Below are 24824 nucleotides of genomic sequence, written 5' to 3' on the forward strand. Positions count from 1 at the left end.
CACTTACAAATCAGTTTAGACATACATACTGACAGGAGACTGGTCTACACACAGACCAACATTAGCAAGGAGACTACTATGAGCAGAAGTAGTATCACAACACAATCAACCAGCCCTTATACACACACACACACACAATACTAGATTCACATAAATTGTTATGCATAGCATACAGCATGAAAAGTTTTATATTAGGAAAATTGAGGAAAACTATTATATATATATATATATATATATATATATATATATATATATATATATATATATATATATTCATAGAAAGCTATAATATGATTATTATGGGTATGCTGTAAAATTGCATCTGAAAGAATGAAGCCATAGCATACATATATGTCCATTTTGTAAATAAGTACATTTTACAATGAGTAGGAGATAGTTGCACTTGAACTACAATTCTGTAAGGATTTTAACTTTGCAATTAATCACTGTAGCACTGTGCCAGTGAAAGTGTGCTTTTCCAGCATGGATTATACATAATAATCATTAAAAAATAAAATGCAAACACGTAAGTATAATTAGGTAGGGGCACTTAAAAAGTAATGAATCCAATATACTAGCCCATAAAAAGTCATATAGTTTTATCTATAATACACACTGCACAGACAATAGTATAGTCTTAAAAACAATGGGCGTTTTATATTTTTTTAGTATATTATCATATTAGTTGTATATACAACTTTTTAGACAAATCAAATGTAGTTTTCTAAAGTATTTCACACACACACACACATATATATAAATTATGCGTGTGTGCAATGAATAACATTAACAGGGTAGAAAGGTGAAGGGGCAAGAAAAAACAAAAAAAAATGGTAGACATACTGTGTAACTTACTGTTGTCTTCCGCCTCTGTCTAGTCACAACATATTAAAATGTCAAGAAAGCTGAAATGAAAGGCTGATCTTTCCTCCCACAGTTCATTCATTGAAAATTCCAGCTTGGCTGTGGAAATTAAGATACGGTTTAGAAGGGATAAAAAAATTACAAAGAGGATAAATTTAAAGCAATTTCTTTAGCTCAGAGCCTCAGAGTGGATTATCAATAAAACAAAACTCATTAAATTGTAAAATGAACACCCCTTCATAATCAGAGGATAGAAGCCAAGTATTGTTGCAAATATTGTACGAATAGAATTTAATTTTCCTGTAGCCATGCTGATATTTTACCATGAGTTTCCTCTATGTTATTATCGGCTGCTGTACCCAGACCACTGTATATTTCACACGAGTGATTGATTACTTTTGAAAATATGTGTAGCATGCCCTTACTTTGCCTCCTTCCTTCACCTTGCCTGAACTGTCGCCATCCGTCATGCAGCAACTATCAGGACACTCACACACACATGTCCACACGCCGGCTGCTGTACCTGCCTGCTGCCGCGCCTGACCACCTCTTACTGTGCATTGCGCAGACAAAATTGCATCATGCCTGGGTGGGCAGGCAGGGCAGAGCTGGAGCTGGCTGGTGGTCTGTAATAGTGGACCGGAGTTATCCACAACCACATACAGTGTCAGTTCACATATTGCAGGAGCAGGGGCATCCGGCTATGCCAGGCCATGACTTACCGTTACCAGCTCCGTTACCGACTGTGACTCAATCCCACACTGACTCTCCACTGCACTGATACAGTCACTGTATGAGCAATTGCAAGTTAAATTTAGTACATTTTTTATACCTGGCTGCCATGTGTGCTGTGACTGGGGCTTACACGGAGCACACAACCCCCTCCTGTAGAATACTGCCTCTGAGCGTCGCAGCTAACACAGGCAGCTAAATAAAAAGGAAGCATTAAAAAAAGTGCTCCCCCTGCTGCCCGCCCATAGCAATGAGCCAAATCGCACACTGAAGATTGTGCGATAATGAAAGGTATAGGCTCAGTTATGGGCGGAGCAGCAGGCACATTGAAAAAATCTGCTAAGGGCTAAGGCAGGCTATACCTCTCTTACCGCACGTGCGGTAGAGAGGTATAGAGATATATAAAAGGGATTTTTTTGTTAATTTTATTAAACTGTGCAGTAGACAGGAACATTTTTTGGCTAAATAAATATAATTTTTTCAAATAGGGGGGCTATTGGAAAAATTATATTTATTCAGCCAAAAAATTAATTTTCTTTCTTTTTTCTTTTTTCTCCAGGGGGGCCCAGGGGGGCACGTGCGATTGTGCACATATGGAGGAGCCTCCACTGGTTGAGGCTATGAAAATGTTTGCGATTTCTGAAGGGCAAGTCATCAATTGGAGCACGCAGCGCAATGTGGGTACAATCAATGGCTCCCAAGACATTGGGCAATTGAGCAATATCAAAGAATTCCCGCTTCAGGCGCCTCCAATCACCATCATTCTGTGGGAATCCTATGTATTGCTTACTGATACGTACCATGGCGTCCAGAAAGTTATCAAACACCACAGAGAATGTACCTTGAGCCAGGCCATGCATGTACAGTTCTCCTGATTGAAAACTCCCGGAGGCCAGGACGTATAGACAGCTTAGCATCTTACTCATGGGGGGAACAGCAGTCCTTATTTGTATACGTGGCTCCAAATGAGGTTTAAGAAGATCGTAAAGGCCAATGAGCTGTTCGCGATCGAGCCGATACTTATCAAAAACCTCAAAGTCACTCATGTTTTCCAAGGTGGGTCTCACCCTGTAGACACGAGGACCTCGAACCAGACGACCCCTTCGTCTCGGTCTGAGCCGCCGAGGCTGCCTGATTCGACCAACAGCTAGTTCGCCAATAGCACCACCAGCAGCGTCTACCATGTCATCGTCATCCATCTTTCAAAACAGCGTAACAAGGTATGCACTTGATCTGATGTGGATCACAAGTGATGCATTGGCCATGTTGTTTGGGGGATTTATAGTACAATTAGTCCAATGGTAGTGAGTTTGTAATGATTGCTAATTGGATTCACTTGTTTGTATGTGAGCGGCGCAAATGCTTTCACAGTGGGCGTTTATTTGTTGTTTGCTGAAATGTTAGTTTCAAACAATGATTCTCAATGTGAAAGTGTCAAATATCACACATACAGTGCATGTTTGTAATGTTTGATCATATGCGTAATCAATATTTCCTAAACGCGATCTTATAGTAACAAGCACACGTCCAGGCTAACATGAATGAAAGTGCATAGTTGTGTATAATGTGCATCGAATGTGATCGATCAATGTTGCTGCAATATTGTTTGTAAACGATAAAGTAACAGCTGCCATCTGTAGTATTGTATATATAAGTGATTGCCGAGCTGTCAATATTGTACGCGTCCCTTTAAAATCGCAATAATAATTCCGAACTTCCCGTCTGCCATCTGTAGTATTGTATATATAAGTGATTGCCGAGCAGTCAATATTGTATGCGTCCCTTTAAAATCGCAATAATAATTCCGAACTTCCCGTCTGCCATCTGTAGTATTGTATATATAAGTGATTGCCGAGCTGTCAATATTGTATGCGTCCCTTTAAAATCGCAATAATAATTCCGAACTTCCCGTCTGCCATCTGTAGTATTGTATATATAAGTGATTGCCGAGCTGTCAATATTGTATGCGTCCCTTTCAAATCGCACTAATACTGAATAACTTCCCGTCTGCCATCTGTAGTATTGTATATATAAGTGATTTCCGAGCTGTCAATATTGTATGCGTCCCTTTCAAATCGCACTAATACTGAATAACTTCCCGTCTGCCATCTGTAGTATTATATATATAAGTGATTGCCGAGCTGTCAATATTGTATGCGTCCCTTTCAAATCGCACTAATACTGAATAACTTCCCGTCTGCCATCTGTAGTATTGTATATATAAGTGATTGCCGAGATGTCAATATTGTATGCGTCCCTGTAAAATCGCAATAATACTGAAGAACTTCCGGCTGTCATCTGTAGTATTGTATATATAAGTGATTGCCGAGATGTCAATATTGTATGCGTCCCTGTAAAATCGCAATAATACTGAAGAACTTCCGGCTGTCATCTGTAGTATTGTATATATAAGTGATTGCCGAGATGTCAATATTGTATGCGTCCCTTTCAAATCGCACTAATACTGAATAACTTCCGGCTGTCATCTGTAGTATTGTATATATAAGTGATTTTCGATCTGACGATATTGTATGCGTCCCATAAAAATTGCACGAATACTGAATAACTTCCGGCTGTCATCTGTAGTATTATATATATAATTGATGTGCGATCTGACAATATTTCTTAATTGTCCCATTGAAATCTCCATAATAATGCTGTTCAAAAGTGTGTTTTACGTATATGTTGTATTGTAGTATTGAGTGTTAAAGTTCCTAAAGGGGCGGTACAGTGGTGAATCTGTGATGTGTATGGTTGAATCTTCTAATGACGTCATGATATTATTAACCTGCCTATGTAGTTGTGAAATCCTCATTGTGTTGTTGTATTGTGCTACATTGTTATTGTGTGCTGAATAAAATCTAAATGTGTGCTTTGTGGTTGCGTGATGGGTGATGCGTGTTATGTACATGTACGTATATATTGTGATTGTGTCCCACATATGCTGACTTCTATATAGCGGTCTGGCATTGTTGTTCCTTCCCATAAAGTGACATCTGTAATCTTGTGTAATGATGTTCTTGTTGTACGTAATTCCTAATGGTTTCTGGTGATGGAATCATGATGTTAAAAGTACAGTAAAATCCATATGTTGTGTTTTGTGATTCCTCGAGAGAATGTAATGTGTTTTTGCCCCATCATTTGAATGCACATGTATGATTGAATGTTAAAAGTAATGTATGTGCATCCATGAGTGATCATGTGTTAAGCCTATGTATGCAGTTGCTGCAAGCATATGAGTTGAATAACAGAAATGCAATAATAAAGGTAAATGAGAGATGTTTCCCATTGTGTAGTGTTTGTGAATCCAGAAATGTGTATTGAATTTTATTTTAATTGTAAATGTAATTTTATTGAAATAATAATGTGTTACTAGTGATGGGGATTTGTAGTTGATGTAATCTAAAAGTGTTAAAAATATTTATGGTGTGGTGAATATTTAATATTAAAAAACATAAGTCCACCATAGGGAAATAGTCATTTCTTGATCTATTTATCATAGCTGGGTCTAACGCATGAAATCATGTATTTTCTAGCGCTGGTATTTGGAGTTTTTCAGTCTACGCTATTTGCGTGCGTTAGGGAAATGAGGGTTTCGCGTGCACGAGCACGTCTTCCCAATAGAAGTCAATGGAGGCTCCAAAGATTTCTATTTTTTTTTTTCTAAGACTGGTTTTCCTCGTAAAGTGAGTGACGTCATGAGCTTGTGTGAAAAAGTAACTAAATCGTGTTCTTTTTGTAATAAATAAATATTTTGTGTATGTAATGTGGTGTATATTGTTTGTATGCATCGATGAGTGTATGTTTGTGATAATGTTATTCGTTAGATGTAGGTATATGAGGGTCTTTTCCCGTATGTCCATGTAAGTCAATGGGAAAATGGATTTGTGTGGATTTTTTTCAAACACCCGAGATCTCGCAACTTTAATCCTTTGTATTTTAAAGAAAAAATAAAAAATACGAAAAATAAAGATAGTGTTGTGTTTGTATGAGTGTAAGTGTACTTTGTGTAATATTTGTTTTGTGATTCGTGGATGTTTTTTGTGCGGTATATGTTTACTACTGGGTCTGAGGTGGCGGTAGAAAGTTGAGCGTTAGGTGTATTTTGAGTCGCGGTAAATAAACTCTAAATACCGGAGTGCGTAAAAAACCCGCGTTAGGAGCCTCTAACGCTGGTTTTGACGGCTACCGCCGAACTCTAAATCTAGGCCTGAATTTGTAAACAGAAGTACCAAGATATATATGTGTGTGTGTGTGTGTGTATATATATATATATATAAGTGCACTTCCACCTTACAAGTGTTGATCAGAACCATACAGAAGCTCAGTAAGCTGCACGTCTGACAATTGCCTACATTCATAGACGAGGTTGCAGAGCAGCCTTGTTGTAAAGGTGAAATCATGTTTGAAATTTATTGAACATCACCTATTTTATCCAAGGTTTCGCTAGTGGACGTTCCTGCAATTAACATCTATAGTTTTGAGAGGTGATTACTACATGATGTCTCACAATCAGATGAGAACCGCTACCATAAAAAACCCAATAACAACCACAACACACTTGAGTAAAACCGTTTATGGAATGTTTGTTACAGTAAAATATTTACAAATCTGTTCTGTTACAGTAATTAATTAGAGAAGGGCTCCCCAATGTCTTCCACAGAAATGTATGCACATTTCTGCTAATGAACATGAAAATCTCACTGCCCTGCCCCGCACCAGACCCCTGACCTTGAAGGACAGGGTTTCCAACTTTCAAGGCCAGACCCCACACTACATGACCCACACAGCTCCCTCAGAGCGCCCCAACTTCCAGGGCTGGACCCCACATTCTAGGGCCCACAGAGCAACAGACTTACCATAAATTCACAGGGCTCCTACTCCAGTGCTAGCCCCCCACTCCAGATCTAGGGCTAAGGTCCTAACTCCATGGTCCCCATTACACCAACACTTAACTACTTAGTTACTGATTGTGCAGCTGTGAGCCCCAGCTGACAACCGCTGCACTAGCTCATTTAACCAGCTGTGGCTGTGAGCTTAAGCAGCACACCAGAATAGATGCCACTTATGGGCCCCCTATATGCCGAGCCCTCAGTCCATTTCCTATTTTCCTGACTGCTCAGTCCACCCCTGCCCCATGCATAGAACTAATGATGTCTCAGCGGACTGACCGTGTGTTCCTGGGATGTGGTCACATTTTTATTTATGTTTTTATAAACATTTTTTATTGAAGTTTCAGAGACAAGTAAAATGAAGGATTTGTCCATTAACAATATTAACAACAAGGTATAACACTCAATATTATTACATAGGAGTTGTCCATTCAGGTAAAAGGAAGGTTGTAGAACTAAGAATAAAATTTACTCTTAGAGATAATCATAACAGTATCAATACTAAGAGGCCTACTATAACGAATGGAAACATGTGTCATATCAAGTGAAATGTCAATTAAAGGTATGGACTAATTGAGGTAGAACTTAATTTTATTTATTTATTTATTTTTATATTTTAGTGATTGGAACATGAACTCCACTCCTATGTAGTAAAAAAAATAAATTCTAATATCCTAAAAAGTCATGATGTGGAGAATTAGCTTTTATAATGACCACAGGTGGGTCACAAAGAGTGGGGAAGAAAAGGTGTTGCAGTGGGCTAGAGCCACTCGAATTATAGGGAAGATGGGGGGAGGAGGGCAGAAAAAGAAAGGAAGGGTGGAGCTAATCCCTTTCGGGCTGTATGGTGAACTTACTGATAGGTTTATGTAGGCCATAGATGCAGGCAGGGCAATAACTAAAATAAGGTGTCAAGGGGAATGCTTTATTAGGTATGCGTGAGACTAATCTTCCCAGGGCTGATTCCACAGTAAAGACTGGTTATGTAAGATTATATGTGGGCCTGACAGGATCTCTTAATGAAGACGGAGGGGGCTGCAAGGTGAGGGGAGATATATTAAGATAGCCAGCAACCCTAGATTAAAGCTATGTAAAGGGTAGCCTGTCAGGAGGATCATGTACCACTAGGAGGTGGCTGCTGTGGTATGAGGGTGCAATATGAAACTTGTGCTAGTGCTGTAGCCACCTATAAGAACTGTCTCCACCAGATTTGGTTATTCATGAATTATAAGAGCCTGAGATAAACAAACTTAACTTCATACATATATCTAAATCCTTAATATTAATCAGTATTTTCATTCTAAATGCCAAAAAGACAAGAACTAACAGGTATGTCATATGAACCTCTCTGCCTAGTAACTTTTATAGATCCGGATAGTAATAGCTCATGTAACTGTAACTGGGTATGATAGAAAGGACATGTTCTGTTATATAACTCTAATCATACCAGTTTAGAAACATAGTGTAGAACTAAATGGTATATACATAAGGAAATGAGCAAATACCGAACTCAAACATTGAAATCAGATATTCACAAACTTGGGAGACCAGTGAGTTATCATTATGAAACCCTTATACAGAAGTGTTGCTAGGTGTGCGTAAAAACTGTCATATAGTAGAAATAGGGCATCATTGCTGCCCCTCTAGAACTAAGTAAGTAATCTTAAATCAATGCTGAGAAGGGGAAAACATTAAGTAACATTAAGAGTATAGCAAGTACCTATTTCGTAGGACAACCTTCAGTCTAGCTAGCTATGTCTCATTAGGCATTATGTGAAAAACAAACAGTATTGGACATACATTCTCTAGGAGAGTAAAACTAGATATCTGCTAATAATGTGCATAAAAAACAGTATAAACATACATATGCCTAGGAACACAAAGCTCACTCTCATTAAAAGTTCTGTAGAATAGGCCTTCAAAAATGATTAATATTATGAATAATAGTTATGATTAACTTGATAAAACAACTAACATAGACCAATATAAAGGAGAAGAATTACTAGTCCAGATATGCAATTTTAGAGGCTAGTAGCCTTTATCAGTGTGGGATATCTTCGTAGTTATCAGGCTCTGCCTTCATTATAAGTCCAAGTGACTGTCTCTACTGAAGATATGGCAAATTTGTTGCAGAGCTGTGTGAGTCTTAACCTATTCCGGATCTGCGTGGGGCATAAATATCCTCTGCTCTTACGGTGTGGGCTAGGTCAGAGACCAGTAGTGAGATGTGAACTCCAGTGAATCGTAACATCTGGAGGCTTTGTGTACGCACCTGAAGAATCAGGGTAGTTAAGTTCCCTAACGAAAGTCTCACCAGATAGACTGAGATGCGTGAGAGAAATTCAAGGTTGAAGTGCAGAGGCGAAAGTGACCTCAAATCTGTCTCACCTGCTCCCTGTATGAACGTGACTGTGTTAGGCAGCGGCTGCAAATCCTTGTCCATCTCCGGCAGACATGTGATACAAGTGGTATTGGCAGCAGTCTCTATAGCAGCCAAATCCGGTTCAGAGCCACAGATCCCTCTCTCTGACCGAGCCAGTAAAACTGAGCTCTTCTTCACTGCGGTACTCGCTGTTGTACTCAGAGGGTGATCATGTGGAGAAGACTGTAAGTGGCTCTGTGGTGCTTTCAGCACTGATGTTGAAACTCTTGTGTTAAGCTGGGAAGTCTCGCCGTGCTTGGTGATGTCTATTGTAGCGGCCATTTTAGGTGATGAATTGACCTCTCTTCCACCCCGATTTCTGACTGTAATTATCAGGTCATGGAAGCAGTAGTCCATCTTCTCCTCTAATTTATAAAGTAAAGCTTGCACCTGTTCGCAAAAATCTGCCCTATTTAGTTAGTTAGCCGTGTGTTTTGTATGAATTACGCCACAGCTACAGGGAAGGAATTACTTCTGCCTCGTGGCCATACCACACTATGTAGTTCCAAAACGTTGTCGTAGACGAAGTTTAAGGCTTCCCTGGAACAAATTTAGAGAGATTCTGTCCCTCTTACATAAGTGCCAATCAAAAGCTTCAGCAAATAACACCAATTATACTCTATATTAAGCTAAATGTTTGCTGATATTGCAGGAGCTCTTGTGCTGCACGTCTTGTCTCATCAGTTGCTAGCTCCGCCCCCCGGGATGTGGTCACATTTTTTTCACCTACTCCTCATTAAAGCAGAATTTGAATTCATATAAAACCTCTATTGCTTCTGTAAAGTGTCTCAACTTGCAGTCGTATCGCTATTTCAACACAGAGACGATGGTCTCATTTAAAAAAAAAAACAGCTCTAGAAATAATATAAAGTCACATAAGCTATCTGATAGGGATAGTCTTAAATACTCCCAAATAAATACAACATGATATCAGAAGCGCCACTTACAGGCTAGAAATGTGACTTAAAAGGTAGACTAAATCTAAAACAATAAAACCTTCATCAATTATATATATATCAAATATATATGGACTTGTTTTCTGGGACTATTTTTGTTATTATTCACATATATTTTTAACATGACAACATTTTGCTTATCCAATATTATTTTTGTAATAGTAGCTATTTTTACAACTATTATTTCTCTCAAGGATCACAATGAGAATAATTATAAAGTGCCTCTATGTTTCAACATCTGGAATATTAATTTCCACATACGTTATTATGTCCATAGAGATAAAGAAATCCTGGCCATTGGTAATCCCATGTTTAATTAGTAAGAACGCCCTAGGAGTCCAATTATTGTTTAATAATGAGCAGATGTTATTGTTGTATGGTTTAAAAGATATTTTTTTTTAAAGAAAATTGTGAGATCAAACGAAGGTTCTAATAAATGCTAATACAATTAATGGGAAAAGAAACCCCAAATTTATATTTCATAATTCACATAGAGCATACAATTTTAAGCAACTTTACAATTTACTTCTATTATCAAATTTGCTTAATTCTTTTTGTATTGTTTGATGAAGGTTGAGCTAGCTGAACTCATCAAGTGAGCCAATGACAAGTGGCTTATATGTGCCATAACCAATTAGCAGCTAGTAGTGTATTGATTTTCCTGAGCCTACCTAGGTATGTTTTCAACAAAGGATAACAAGAGAACAAAGCAAATCAGGTAAGTGAAGCAAACTTTAAAGTGATTTAAAATTGCATGCTCTGGACTTCCGGTGGCGGTTCTAGAAGATGGCTGCGAGCTTGTGTTCCTCCGAAGAAATTCTCTTCTAATCTCTGTTATATCGCCATTATTCTATTCCATTTGCATCTCCCTTGACAGATAAGTTGTCCGGGAACCTCAAGCAGATAGAAGTAATCTATTCTCTTCTTCCCCGGAAAGCATTTTACTAAATTAGAACACATGAGGGACTTTGTATATATTGGTTTCCTACCCACTGACTTCAGAGCAATGGAAGCAGAAAAGGATGTTACTGCGCAGATACTCAAAATCTTTTTGCCTACATTTGAACGCTTATTCCTAAGCTTTGAGAAATTGCAGGATGAGGTTCAAGCAACTGGGAGGTCCTGCCTTACCAAAATTGACTCTGTAAGCACGCAAACCTACTCCTCAGTACAAGATCTGTAAAACTCACCCATCACGGACCTGCTCAGGCCCACCGCAACTGACGAACAAACAGTCTCAGATCTGGCCGAGAGATCTTTGTCTTGTCACACGAAAGAAGGTTTGCTCCCTCTGCAATTGTCTGCTGTGAAAACTTCCAGTCCTGAAGGGTCCATTATAGCTTGTACATCAGGCACTCAGTTGGAGAGCTCGACCCTTACCCTGTGTACAGAGAAGCAAAACACAGAGAAGCCACTTATACTTAATCCATTACAAGATTTTGCCTCCATACATGTTCCGGAGCTAGCCTTAGGACTTAACAGCTGTCCTTCTGATGCATTGCTACACTTAGATCCTATTTCATGTCAGTTCTCAATTAAAATGCTATCTGGGATCCCTGCATTAATAAGAAGCGCAACTGTGTGCTTCCCCCAGCGCTCACAGTTATTTTTGCCAGGTGAACTGCCCTTCTCAGGCTATTCTACACACCAGACAAGATGGTTATCGGACCTGCACTACGGAACAATGGCTGTGGCCAAAGAGGGGATAGGCTAAGAGCGTGAAGACCATACTCAAGCCGGCTCTCCTGGTGTTTGAACTAACACACTCTTTGAATAGTACTTGCAACTTGTGTCTACCTTGATAAATAGAAACATAGATATTGACGGCAGATAAGAGCCATAGGCCCAGCAAGTCTGCCCCACCTTACCTAACAGTATAAACTTATCTAGTTCGTAGGATAGCCCTATGCTTGTCCCATGCATTTTTAAAGTCCCCCACAGTGTTTGTTGCTACTACCTCTTGAGGAAGTTTATTCCATAAATCAATCACTCTTTCTGTAAAGAAGTGCTTCCTCAAATTACTCCTGAATCTACTACCCTTTAGCTTGAGCTCATGACCCCTTGTTCTTGAATTTTCCATTTTATGTAAAATACCCACAGCCTCAGTTTTACTAAACCCTTTAATGTACTTGAAAGTTGCTATCATATCACCTCTTTCCCTTCTCTCCTCTAAGCTATACATATTTAGGTCATTGAGCCTATCCTGGTAAGTTTTATTTTTTAGACCATGTACCATTTTGGTAGCCCTCCTTTGCACAGATTCAAGTTTGTTAATATCCTTCTGAAGATATGGCCTCCAGAACTGCACACAATACTCAAGATGAGGCCTAACTAATGATCTATAAAGTGGCATAAGAACCTTACTATTTCTGCTGCAAATACCTCTACCAATACATCCAAGCATTCTGCTAGCCTTACTCGCTGCCTTACTACATTGTTTACTAAGTTTTAAATCATCTGAAATAATAATTCCCAAGTCCTGTTCCTCGTCTGTAACAGTCAGTAAAGTGTCATTGAGTCTGTAATTAACATTTGGATTTTTCTTCCCTAAATGCATTATTTTACACTTTGCTGTGTTAAACTTTAGATCCCAGTCGTTTGTCCAATCCTCCAATTGTTGTATATCACTTCTCATTTTGTCTACCCCCCCTGGAACATCCACTCTGTTGCAAATTTTTGTATCATCTGCAAAGAGACATACTTTCCCCTGTAGCCCTTTGCTGATATCGCAGATAAATATGTTAAACAAAACAGGCCCCAGAACTGACCCCTGAGGAACAAAAATTCCCCCATAGGAAACAATGGGGCAGTTTGAGCTGAAAAAAAAACTAACACCTGCAAAAAAGCAGCGTTCAGCTCCTAACGCAGCCCCATTGTTTCCTATGGGAAAACACTTCCTATGTCTGCACCTAACACCCTAACATGAACCCCGAGTCTAAACACCCCTAACCTTACACTTATTAACCCTTAATCTGCCGCCCCCGCTATCGCTGACCCCTGAATATTATTATAAACCCCTAATCTGCCGCTCCGTACACCGCCGCAACCTACGTTATCCCTATGTACCCCTAATCTGCTGCCTCTAACACCGCCGACCCCTATATTATATTTATTAACCCCTAATCTGCCGCCCCCAACGTCGCCTCCACCTACCTACAATTATTAACCCCTAATCTGCCGACCGGACCTCACCGCTACTCTAATAAATTTATTAACCCCTAAAGCTAAGTCTAACCCTAACACTAACACCCCCCTAAGTTAAATATAATTTTTATCTAGCTAAATAAATTAACTCTTATTAAATAAATTAATCCTATTTAAAGCTAAATACTTACCTATATTGTAGCTACAGGTATACCTCACTTTACAGCGCTTCACTTTACAGCGATTCGCTAATACAGCGCTTTGTGGAGCTGAAGTTCAAACTCCAAGGATTATGAAACAGTGCTGTAATCATTGTGAGTTTGCGAGAAAAGTGACTGGCACCATTTTGTTATGCGCAGTTCACTCTGTTTACAGTATTACAGCGCAATCTGTGTCTCAGTGCTATAGTTTGGCAAATTTTACTACAGTAATTGTCACTATTTTACAAGTACAGTATTTATTGAATTCTGTTCTGTGCCAGTGTTAAACTAAACTTAGCCCTATTGCACCCCTAATATATGTTAGTTCAAACATGTTTTTAAACACACTGGCAAGTGAATAGTAAGCTAAAACTGCCTTGTTTCACTTTAAGGCGGTTTTCACTTTACAGCGGGGCTCCGGTCCCTAACCCGCTGTATGAGCGGGGTATACCTGTATTTTAGGATTTATATTTATTTTACAGGCAACTTTGTATTTATTTTAACTAGGTACAATAGCTATTAAATTGTTAATAACTATTTAATAGCTACCTAGTTAAAATAATTACAAAATTACCTGTAAAATAAATCCTAACCTAAGTTACAATTAAACCTAACACTACACTATCAATAAATAAATTAAATTAAATACCTACAATTATCTACAATTAAACCTAATACTACACTATCAATACATTAATTACATAAAATACCTACAAATAAATACAATTAAATAAACTAACTAAAGTACAAAAAATAAAAAAGAACTAAGTTACAAAAAATAATTTACAAACATTAGAAAAATATTACAACAATTTTAAGCTAATTACACCTACTCTAAGCCCCCTAATTTAATAACAAAGCCCCCCAAAATAAAAAAAATCCCTACCCTATTCTAAAATAAAAATAGAAAAGCTCTTTTACCTTACCAGCCCTTAAAAGGGCCTTTTGCGGGGCATGCCCCAAAAAATTCTGCTCTTTTGCCTGAAAAAAAACCGGACATCCGGTCCAGTAGACATCTTCATCCAAGCGGCATCTTCTATCTTCATCCATCCGGAGCGGAGCAGAGCCATCTTCTTCCCAGCCGACGCGGATCCATCCTCTTCTACCGACGCCTACTCGCCGAATGACGGTTCCTTTAAATGACGTCATCCAAGATGGCATCCCTCGAATTCCGATTGGCTGATAGGATTCTATCAGCCAATCGGAATTAAGGTTGGAAAATTCTGATTGGCTGATGGAATCAGCCAATCAGATTGAGCTTGCATTCTATTGGCTGTTCCGATCAGCCAATAGAATGTGAGCTCAATCTGATTGGTTGATTGGATCAGCCAATCGGATTGAACTTGAATCTGATTGGCTGATTCCATCAGCCAATCAGAATTTTCCTACCTTAATTCCGATTGGCTGATACAATCCTATCAGCCAATCGGAATTCGAGGGACGCCATCTTGGATGACGTCATTTAAAGGAACCGTCATTCGGCGAGTAGGCGTCGGTAGAAGAGGATGGATCCGCGTCGGCTGGGAAGAAGATGGCTCCGCTCCGGATGGATGAAGATAGAAGATGCCGCTTGGATGAAGATGTCTATCGGTCCGGATGTCCTCTTCTGCCCGGATAGGATGAAGACTTCTGCCGCTCTGGATGTCTTCTTTTGGTCCATCGGTGCCCGGTTGGGTGAAGACGACTCAAGGTAGGGAGATCTTCAGGGGCTTAGTGTTAGGTTTATTTAAGGGGGGTTTGGGTTAGATTAGGGGTATGTGGGTGGTGGGTTGTAATGTTGGGGGGTATTGTATGTTTTTTTTTCAGGCAAAAGAGCAGATTTTTTTGGGGCATGCCCTGCAAAAGGCCCTTTTAAGGGCTGGTAAGGTAAAAGAGCTTTTCTATTTTTATTTTAGAATAGGGTAGGCAATTTTTTTTATTTTGGTGGCCTTTGTTATTTTATTAGGGGGCTTAGAGTAGGTGTAATTAGCTTAAAATTGTTGTAATGTTTTTATAATGTTCGAAAATTATTTTTTTATTTTTTGTAACTTATTTCTTTTTTATTTTTTGTACTTTAGTTAGTTTATTTAATTGTATTTATTTGTAGGTATTTTATGTAATTAATTTATTGATAGTGTAGTGTTAGGTTTAATTGTAACTTAGGTTAGGATTTATTTTACAGGTAAATTTGTAATTATTTTAACTAGGTAGCTATTAAATAGTTATTAACTATTTAATAGCTATTGTACCTGGTTAAAATAAATACAAAGTTGCCTGTAAAATAAATATAAATCCTAAAATAGCTACAATATAATTATTATTTATATTGTAGCTATATTAGGGTTTATTTTACAGGTAAGTATTTAGCCTTAAATAGGATTAATTTATTTAATAAGAGTTCATTTATTTTGTTAGATAAAAATTATATTTAACTTAGGGGGGTGTTAGTGTTAGGGTTAGACTTAGCTTTAGGGGTTAATAAATTTATTAGAGTAGCGGTGAGGTCCGGTCGGCAGATTAGGGGTTAATAAGTGTAGGTAGGTGGCGGCGACGTGGGGGGGGCAGAGTAGGGGGTAATAAATATAATATAGGGGTCGGCGGTGTTAGGGGCAGCAGATTAGGGGTACATAGGGATAACGTAGGTTGCGGCGGTGTGCGGTCAGCAGATTAGGGTTTAAAATTTTTTATTAGAGTGGCGGCGATGTGGGGGGGGCTCGGTTTAGGGGTACATAGGTAGTTTATGGGTGTTAGTGTACTTTAGAGCACAGTAATTAAGAGCTTTATGAGACGGCGTTAGCCCAGAAAGCTCTTAACTCTTGGCTTTTCTCTGCGGCTGGAGTCTTGTCGTTAGATTTCTAACGCTCACTTCAGCCAAGACTCTAAATACCAGCGCTAAAAAGATCCCATTGAAAAGATAGGATACGCAAATGGCGTAGGGGGATCTGTGGTATGGAAAAGTCGTGGCTGCAAAGTGAGCGTTAGACCCTTTCCTGACTGACTCTAAATACCAGCGGTAGCCCAAAACCAGCGTTAGGAGCCCCTAACGCTGGTTTTGACGGCTAACGCCAAACTCTAAATCTAGCCGTTTGTCTTGCTGTTTTAAGTCGTTCACTTCTTACACATCTAGGTCCATTATTAATATGACCCCTCTGTCACTACTTTTATCAACGTACCTGTGTAGAGTATAAGGTCTCTACAAACTTGTTTTAATCCAGTAATTATGCATTTTTTATTTTTTATATTGATGTTAGTGCTCCTTATGGTTATATTTCTGCAGATACACAGTTTCAGTAACTCGCTGCTTGATATTCCCCCATATACAGAATCCTGTCATGAGCTATAGGTGAAATAGTCTGTATTCCTGTATACATATAAGCTTGGTACTTTGCACCTATTCAAGTATTGGCTAATCTGCTTACTGGATGCGCCCTGCTGTGTGTGTCACTCCAACAACTCCACTGCACACTTACGTTTGGGTATATTTTGATCTGTTTAATTAGGTTGTTATGTTTTGTTTAGTATAGTTAAAAAGAAAATGAGAGAGTTCAGGTACCAGACAAGGAGAAAGCTGCATTAATCAAACACCATCCTTGTATTGTGGGTAACATTATGTTAGTTTATTTCACAATTCAGTTTCTCGCTTGTCTTAGAAAGCCACCTATTAATTGTGTGTAACTGTATTTTCATATTCTTTGTAACAAGTGCTTGCTGTGAAATTGTTCTATAATTGTAATCTGAACAGCACTGAATTTTCTGCATGTCTTTGACTGTATGTTGATTACCTGAGCTCTTCTCAATAAAAAAGAATTAAAAAATAAAATAAAAAAAAATTGCATGCTCTGTCTGAATCATAAAAGTTTACGTTTGAATGTGCTGCCCCTTTAAGAAGATTTGCTCACAAAATCTCATAGTTCTTTGCAAAGAGTCGCTATATTGTTCTACATTTTGACACCTTTGGGCCGATTTATCATTGCGTCAATCTCGATGCATTCACTGAAGTCAATACACTCGCCAGGCATCGGCAGACATCGCTGCCAAGGAATCTACATACTACGGCCTTATTTATTAAAAAGTCTGTCAAAAACATGCGCGTCAAGTACGGTGCGATGAGCATCGGACTCTTGATAAATAAGAGCCATCGATGTTGCGGATATTCTGTTTTTTCCAACTTTATTTATACCATTTTATTACTGTCCATGAACAAACACATTTCTATAAAGCTAATCTTTTATTTTTCATCTGTTAATGTCCAAAAAATAGCTAGATTTATACCTGAACAAACAATATGTCATAGAAAGTTATTTTTATATTTATTTGTTATACAAAAAATCTGATATATGATATTTTTACATAAATTAATGTGTATTTGTATTTCTAAAAATCATGAAATGATATCTCATGTTTTTTCTTTTTTTTAAATGATTATTAATGCTAGAATGTGTACATATATCTTTGCACATACTTGTATATACAGTATATATATATGTTATGTCAGAAATCTTTTGCAAACATATTTACATGTCTCTAAATTCCTTTTTTTGTCTTTCATATCTCGTTCGTGCACGATTCTCCCATAGGAAACAATGGAGCTGTTTGAGCTGAAAAAAACCCAAACACCTGCAAAAAAGCCGCGTTCAGCTCCTAACGCAGCCCCATTGTTTGCTATGCGGTAACCCTTCCTACGTCTACACTTAACACTCTAACATGTACCCCGAGTCTAAACACCCCTAACCTTACACTTATTAACCCCTAATCTGCCGCCCCCGCTATCGCTGACCCCTGCATATTATTATTAACCCCTAATCTGCCGCTCCGTAAACCGCCGCTACTTACATTATCCCTATGTACCCCTAATCTGCTGCCCCTAACACCGCCGACCCCTATATTATATTTATTAACCACTAATCTGCCCCCCACAACGTCGCCTCCACCTGCCTACACTTATTAACCCCTAATCTGCCGACCGGACCTGAGCGCTACTATAATAAAGTTATTAACCCCTAATCCGCCTCACTAACCCTATAATAAATAGTATTAACCCCTAATCTGCCCTCCCTAACATCGCCGACACCTAACTTAAATTATTAACCCCTAATCTGCCGACTGGAGCTCACCGCTATTCTAATAAATGTATTAACCCCTAAAGCTAAGTCTAACCCTAACACTAACACCCCCCTAAATTAAATATAATTTACATCTAACGAAATTAATTAACTCTCATTAAATAAATTATTCCTATTTAAAGATAAATACTTACCTGTAAAATAAATCCTAATATAGCTACAATATAAATTATAATTATATTATAGCTATTTTAGGATTTATATTTATTTTACAGGTAACTTTGTATTTATTTTAACCTGTACAATAGCTATTAAATAGTTAAGAACTATTTAATAGTTACCTAGTTAAAATAATTACAAAATTACCTGTAAAATAAATCCTAACCTAAGTTACAATTAAACCTAACACTATACTATCATTAAATTAATTAAATACAATACCTACAATTACCTACAATTAACCTAACACTACACTATCAATAAATTAATTAAATACAATTCCTACAAATAAATACAATTAAATAAACTAGCTAAAGTACAAAAAATAAAAAAGAACTAAGTTACAAAAAATAAAAAAATATTTACAAACATAAGAAAAATATTACAACAATTTTAAACTAATTACACCTACTCTAAGCCCCCTAATAAAACAACAAAGACCCCCAAAATAAAAAATGCCCTACCCTATTCTAAATTACTAAAGTTCAAAGCTCTTTTACCTTACCAGCCCTGAACAGGGCCCTTTGCGGGGCATGCCCCAAGAAGTTCAGCTCTTTTGCCTGTAAAAAAAAAAATACAATACCCCCCCCCCCAACATTACAACCCACCACCCACATACCCCTAATCTAACCCAAACCCCCCTTAAATAAACCTAACACTAAGCCCCTGAAGATCTTCCTACCTTATCTTCACCATACCAGGTTCACCGATCCGTCCTGAAGAGCTCCTCCGATGTCCTGATCCAAGCCCAAGCGGGGGGCTGAAGAGGTCCATGATCCGGCTGAAGTCTTCATCCAAGCGGGAGCTGAAGAGGTCCATGATCCGGATGAAGTCTTCATCCAAGCGGGAGCTGAAGAGGTCCATGATCCGGATGAAGTCTTCTATCAACGGCATCTTCAATCTTCTTTCTTCCGGATCCATCTTGCAGACCTCCGACGCGGAACATCCTCTTCTCCCGACGCCTACTAGCAGAATGACGGTTCCTTTAAGGGACGTCATCCAAGATGGCGTCCCTCGAATTCCGATTGGCTGATAGGATTCTATCAGCCAATCGGAATTAAGGTAGGAATATTCTGATTGGCTGATGGAATCAGCCAATCAGAATCAAGTTCAATCCGATTGGCTGATCCAATCAGCCAATCAGATTGAGCTTGCATTCTATTGGCTGTTCCGATCAGCCAATAGAATGTGAGCTCAATCTGATTGGCTGATTGGATCAGCCAATCGGATTGAACTTGATTCTGATTGGCTGATTCCATCAGCCAATCAGAATATTCCTACCTTAATTCCGATTGGCTGATAGAATCCTATCAGCCAATCGGAATTCGAGGGACGCCATCTTGGATGACGTCCCTTAAAGGAACCGTCATTCTTCAGTTGGACGTCGCCGGAAGAAGATGGGTCCGCGGTGGAGGTCTTCAGGATGGAGCCGGTCGTCATCGGATGAAGATAGAAGATGCCGCTTGGATCAAGATGGTTGCCGGTCCGGATCGCCTCTTCTTCCCGGATAGGATGAAGACTTTGGAGCCTCTTCTGGACCTCTTCAGCCACCGGATGATGGATCGCCAGCCCCCGCTTGGGTTGGATGAAGATTTTGGAGCCAGGACGGATCGGTGATACCTGGTAAGGTGAAGACAAGGTAGGATGATCTTCAGGGGCTTAGTGTTAGGTTTATTTAAGGGGGGTTTGGGTTAGATTAGGGGTATGTGGGTGGTGGGTTGTAATGTTGGGGGGGGTATTGTATGTTTTTTTTTTACAGGCAAAAGAGCTGAACTTCTTGGGGCATGCCCCGCAAAGGGCCCTGTTCAGGGCTGGTAAGGTAAAAGAACTTTGAACTTTAGTTATTTAGAATAGGGTAGGGCATTTTTTTTATTTTGGGGGTCTTTGTTATTTTATTAGGGGGCTTAGAGTAGGTGTAATTAGTTTAAAATTGTTGTAATATTTTTCTTATGTTTGTAAATATTTTTTTATTTTTTGTAACTTAGTTCTTTTTTATTTTTTGTACTTTAGTTAGTTTATTTAATTGTATTTATTTGTAGGAATTGTATTTAATTAATTTATTGATAGTGTAGTGTTAGGTTAATTGTAGGTAATTGTAGGTAGTTTATTTAATTAATTTATTGATAGTGTAGTGTTAGGTTTAATTGTAACTTAGGTTAGGATTTATTTTACAGGTAAATTTGTAATTATTTTAACTATTTTAGCTATTAAATAGTTCTTAACTATTTAATAGCTATTGTACCTGGTTAAAATAAATACAAAGTTGCCTGTAAAATAAATATTAATCCTAAAATAGCTATAATATAATTATAATTTATATTGTAGCTATATTAGGATTTATTTTACAGGTAAGTATTTATCTTTAAATAGGAATAATTTATTTAATAAGAGTTAATTAATTTCGTTAGATGTAAATTATATTTAACTTAGGGGGGTGTTAGTGTTAGGGTTAGACTTAGCTTTAGGGGTTAATACATTTATTAGAATAGCGGTGAGCTCCGGTCGGCAGATTAGGGGTTAATAAGTGTAGGCAGGTGGAGGCGACGTTGTGGGGGGCAGATTAGGGGTTAATAAATATAATATAGGGGTCGGCGGTGTTAGGGGCAGCAGATTAGGGGTACATAAGGATAACGTAGGTGGCGGCGCTTTGCGGTCGGCAGATTAGGGGTTAATAAGTGTAGGTAGGTGGAGGCGACGTTGTGGGGGGCAGGTTAGGGGTTAATAAATATAATACAAGGGTCGGCGGTGTTAGGGGCAGCAGATTAGGGGTACATAAGGATAACGTAGTTGGCGGTCGGCAGATTAGGGGTTAAAAAAATGTAATTGAGTGGCGGCGATGTGGGGGGACCTCGGTTTAGGGGTACATAGGTAGTTTATGGGTGTTAGTGTACTTTAGAGCACAGTAGTTAAGAGCTTTATAAACCGGCGTTAGCCCAGAAAGCTCTTAACTACTGACTTTTTTCCTGCGGCTGGAGTTTTGTCGTTAGATGTCTAACGCTCACTTCAGAAACGACTCTAAATACCGGAGTTAGAAAGATCCCATTGAAAAGATAGGATACGCAATTTACGTAAGGGGATCTGCGGTATGGAAAAGTCGCGGCTGAAAAGTGAGCGTTAGACCCTATTTTGAGTGACTCCAAATACCGGAGGTAGCCTAAAACCAGCGTTAGGAGCCTCTAACGCTGGTTTTCACGGCTAACGCCAAACTCCAAATCCAGGTCACTGAAAATAGCATGAGAGTAAAGAGGTGAAATTAATTTCTGCTTATCTGATTCATGACAGTTTAATGTTAGGTAGACTATCCCTTAGCGCTATCAGTTTAAGATTATATTGAATCAAACATCATTCGATTATTAAAATCATTGTCAGAAATATTACATTGTATGGCCTAATGTCATCATCAATGTTTATCTTTAATACTAATTTCACATATACATACTTTCAAAGTATAATACACAATGTAACAAATGGCACTTACAAGTTCTGATGAGTGATCAATGACTCAAGTATAGAGCAATTTGATTAGTTAGTAATAGTAGAAAATGTATATTTCAATTAGAGTGGCTGATTTCATTAATCACGTGATTATACATTTACCAATAAGAAGTTGTGGAAAACTTTACTAGTTTGTGGGTTGTTTAGAAGTTTGAGTATTGCTTCAAATTTGGTGTGAAAAGTGTTGCATCAAATTTGGTGCGAAGTGGAGAATAGCATTTGTATTACATGTGTTAAACATGGTGCACATAGATTTATAAAAAAAAAAGGAAGTTGGCTATATTATGTAATATATTTATTTAATTGTTATCCCTATATCTACTAGTGCACCAAATTTGAAGCAATACTTTGCACCACATTTGGAGCAATAATTTGATTTAGAAAGAGTATATAATTTTAATAAAGTTTCTAATTTACTTTTATTATCTAATATGCTTCATTTGTCTTGCAGCATCGAACATAACCTTTCTGTGTTTTCAGACTCCCATTGATTTCTATGGTATTTGCGGCCTCAAGGTTGAAATTGACGCGGGCATACCTATTGAATGTTTGATAAATTGGCAAGAGGGTCAAATGGGCTTGAATGTGACAGCAGATTATCAGTATTCCGCTCGACTAACACAAGCATTGATCTGCATCGGATTGATATTGCGGGATCGTATATTACGTCACACGTTTCAACATTTGAAAATATTGACACTTTGTTAACTACGGCGAATCAACTTTGCGTCTAATTTGATGCAGACTTCCAGCGCATTATCAGTTGAAGCTTTGATAAATCGGCCCTCTTATCTGGAATTCAAAGTGAAATAGGTGCAAATAGCAGGGAACATCATATGAGAGACATAACACTGAATAGAAGATTTTACTGGAATGCAAGGTACAGATTAACTGGGTAATACACAGCAAATGCAGCGTGAACTCTCTTGGGTGCTGATGAGAAGATCTTTGACAGCAAAATCAAAGACTCAAAAAATGGCTAAAATTCTATGAATAACCAAGTGGTCTCTGAGTACCTATGTTTTTCAGGGATGTGAAACTTGATCATAAGTGGTGTCTGCTGTCTAGAACCTCTTGAAATACCTCTTGAAATAGGTGAGGATCACAACATTTGTTTTAATTGTACATTATTAAATATTTAAAATATACCAGGGCAATATAGAAGATACATTTGAGGTTACCATAAAGACACAATACATCACTAAGGGCTGATTATCAAAAACTCGCCAGAATGGAGAGAACTCACACAAAGGGGCTGAATTATCAAGCTCCGAATGGAGCTTGATGCCCCTGTTTCCGCGCGAGCCTTCAGCCTCGTCTGAAACAGCAGTTATGAAGCAGCGGTCTAAAGACTGCTGCTCCATAACTGGTCCCCTGCCTCTAAGGCTGCGGTCTGCATTCCACCCAATCCTATATGATCGGGCTGATTGACACCGCCTGCTAGAGTCCGATTGGCCGCGAATCTCCAGGGGGAGGCATTGCACAAGCAATTCTATTGAACTGCTTGTGCAATGTTAAATGCCAACAGCATATGCTGTCAGCATTTAGCAATGTCTGTCGGACATGATACACTACAGCATATCATGTCGGACAGACATTGATAAATCGGCCTCAAAGTCTTTTTTAGTATTATATTGTAATGTAAGTGCCTTTGTTCACATCTAGAACGCTGCATAGCAAGATAAACAGCTCACAGGCTACAATTTGCCTTTCAGTAATTATTTGATGAACCTCACAATACTGACACACTACTTAGATAATCTCGCTAGATTGGAGAATGTTAGATCATGAAGCCCTAACAAAGAGATTGTCAAATATGGTTTTCTCAGTAACAATGAGTTTTCTGTGTCTGTTCAGATGTAATCTTTATGCAGCCAGCAATTCCTTATGTAGAGATGTAAATACTATATTCATTTGGCATGTATAGTATGTATTGTTTTGTTTGTTTAATAAAAAGTACTAAATATTGCTTAAATCACACTGAAATTATAAAAGATTACTCAAATGATCAATGGAATTGATTCATGGCTGCAGTGAAGCTTATGGATGATAAAAAGTTTTCAAATTACAATACAATCAAAATTGTTATTTGTAAACAATAAGAATTTAGATTATTGGTCGAGTTAAAAAAATAATTAGCCGTCATGTTTTGCTTTCTCTTTGGTTTTGTGTCTTTTTTTGTTTTCAGAATAGTCTGGGAAAATCCCTGCAAAAATACCTTGAAAAGCCTGTAATATTTTAGTCTTAGACTTTCATGTGTTTAACTAGATTTTTTGTCTTGTATTTTTTGTAATTACCCAGTTTTACTAACTCAGCTTCTGAATGATTGGAATTGCTTTGAAAATTAAGCAAAAATTCACCCAAACTGCCATAACAATTTTGCACAAGAATTATGTGATAACGGGGACAATATTGCGTAAAATGAACTACTATGACCTAAAAAGTGTGATAAATCAGTGCTTTAATAAGCTGCCTGTTTTAATATGTGTCATTACCATGAGAGAAAAATAAGTGATTACTTTTTTAATGATATAATTTCATTGCATGTTTAGTTTATTACTGTATTTTATAATGAATGGGGATAAGTTATGTTTGTACTTTGACAGTAAAACCTTATTTTACAGATAAAGAACTGACCTTAAATGAACATTGAACTCTTAATTAAATTCCCCATAAAAAAAAATGTTTTATTATTCATTGTGAAACAACTTTGTATTCCACTTTCATTATTTATTTATCCTGAGTTTCCTGTAATTTAAGTCTGAGAATCGTGATTTTATTTCCCTATAGAGAAGCTAGAGTGCATTCCGTAGAATGTTGTTCATTCATATCAGTCACTAATAAGCTGCATTAATAGA

At 38.0% G+C, this 24824-nt stretch overlaps 1 long non-coding RNA gene across 1 annotated transcript in view; it reads left to right on the forward strand.

Annotated features, from left to right (window-relative positions):
- Positions 1–24613, forward strand: part of LOC128641426 (uncharacterized) — a 65387-nt gene extending 40774 nt beyond the window's left edge. The window contains exon 2 of the long non-coding RNA XR_008399488.1: positions 22418–24613. This is a non-coding gene — a long non-coding RNA (uncharacterized LOC128641426). The remainder of the gene's footprint in view (positions 1–22417) is intronic.
- Positions 24614–24824: the final 211 nt, after the last annotated feature.

The sequence above is a fragment of the Bombina bombina genome, chromosome 10 (assembly GCF_027579735.1).
Source record: "Bombina bombina isolate aBomBom1 chromosome 10, aBomBom1.pri, whole genome shotgun sequence".
Classification (NCBI taxonomy): domain Eukaryota; kingdom Metazoa; phylum Chordata; class Amphibia; order Anura; family Bombinatoridae; genus Bombina; species Bombina bombina.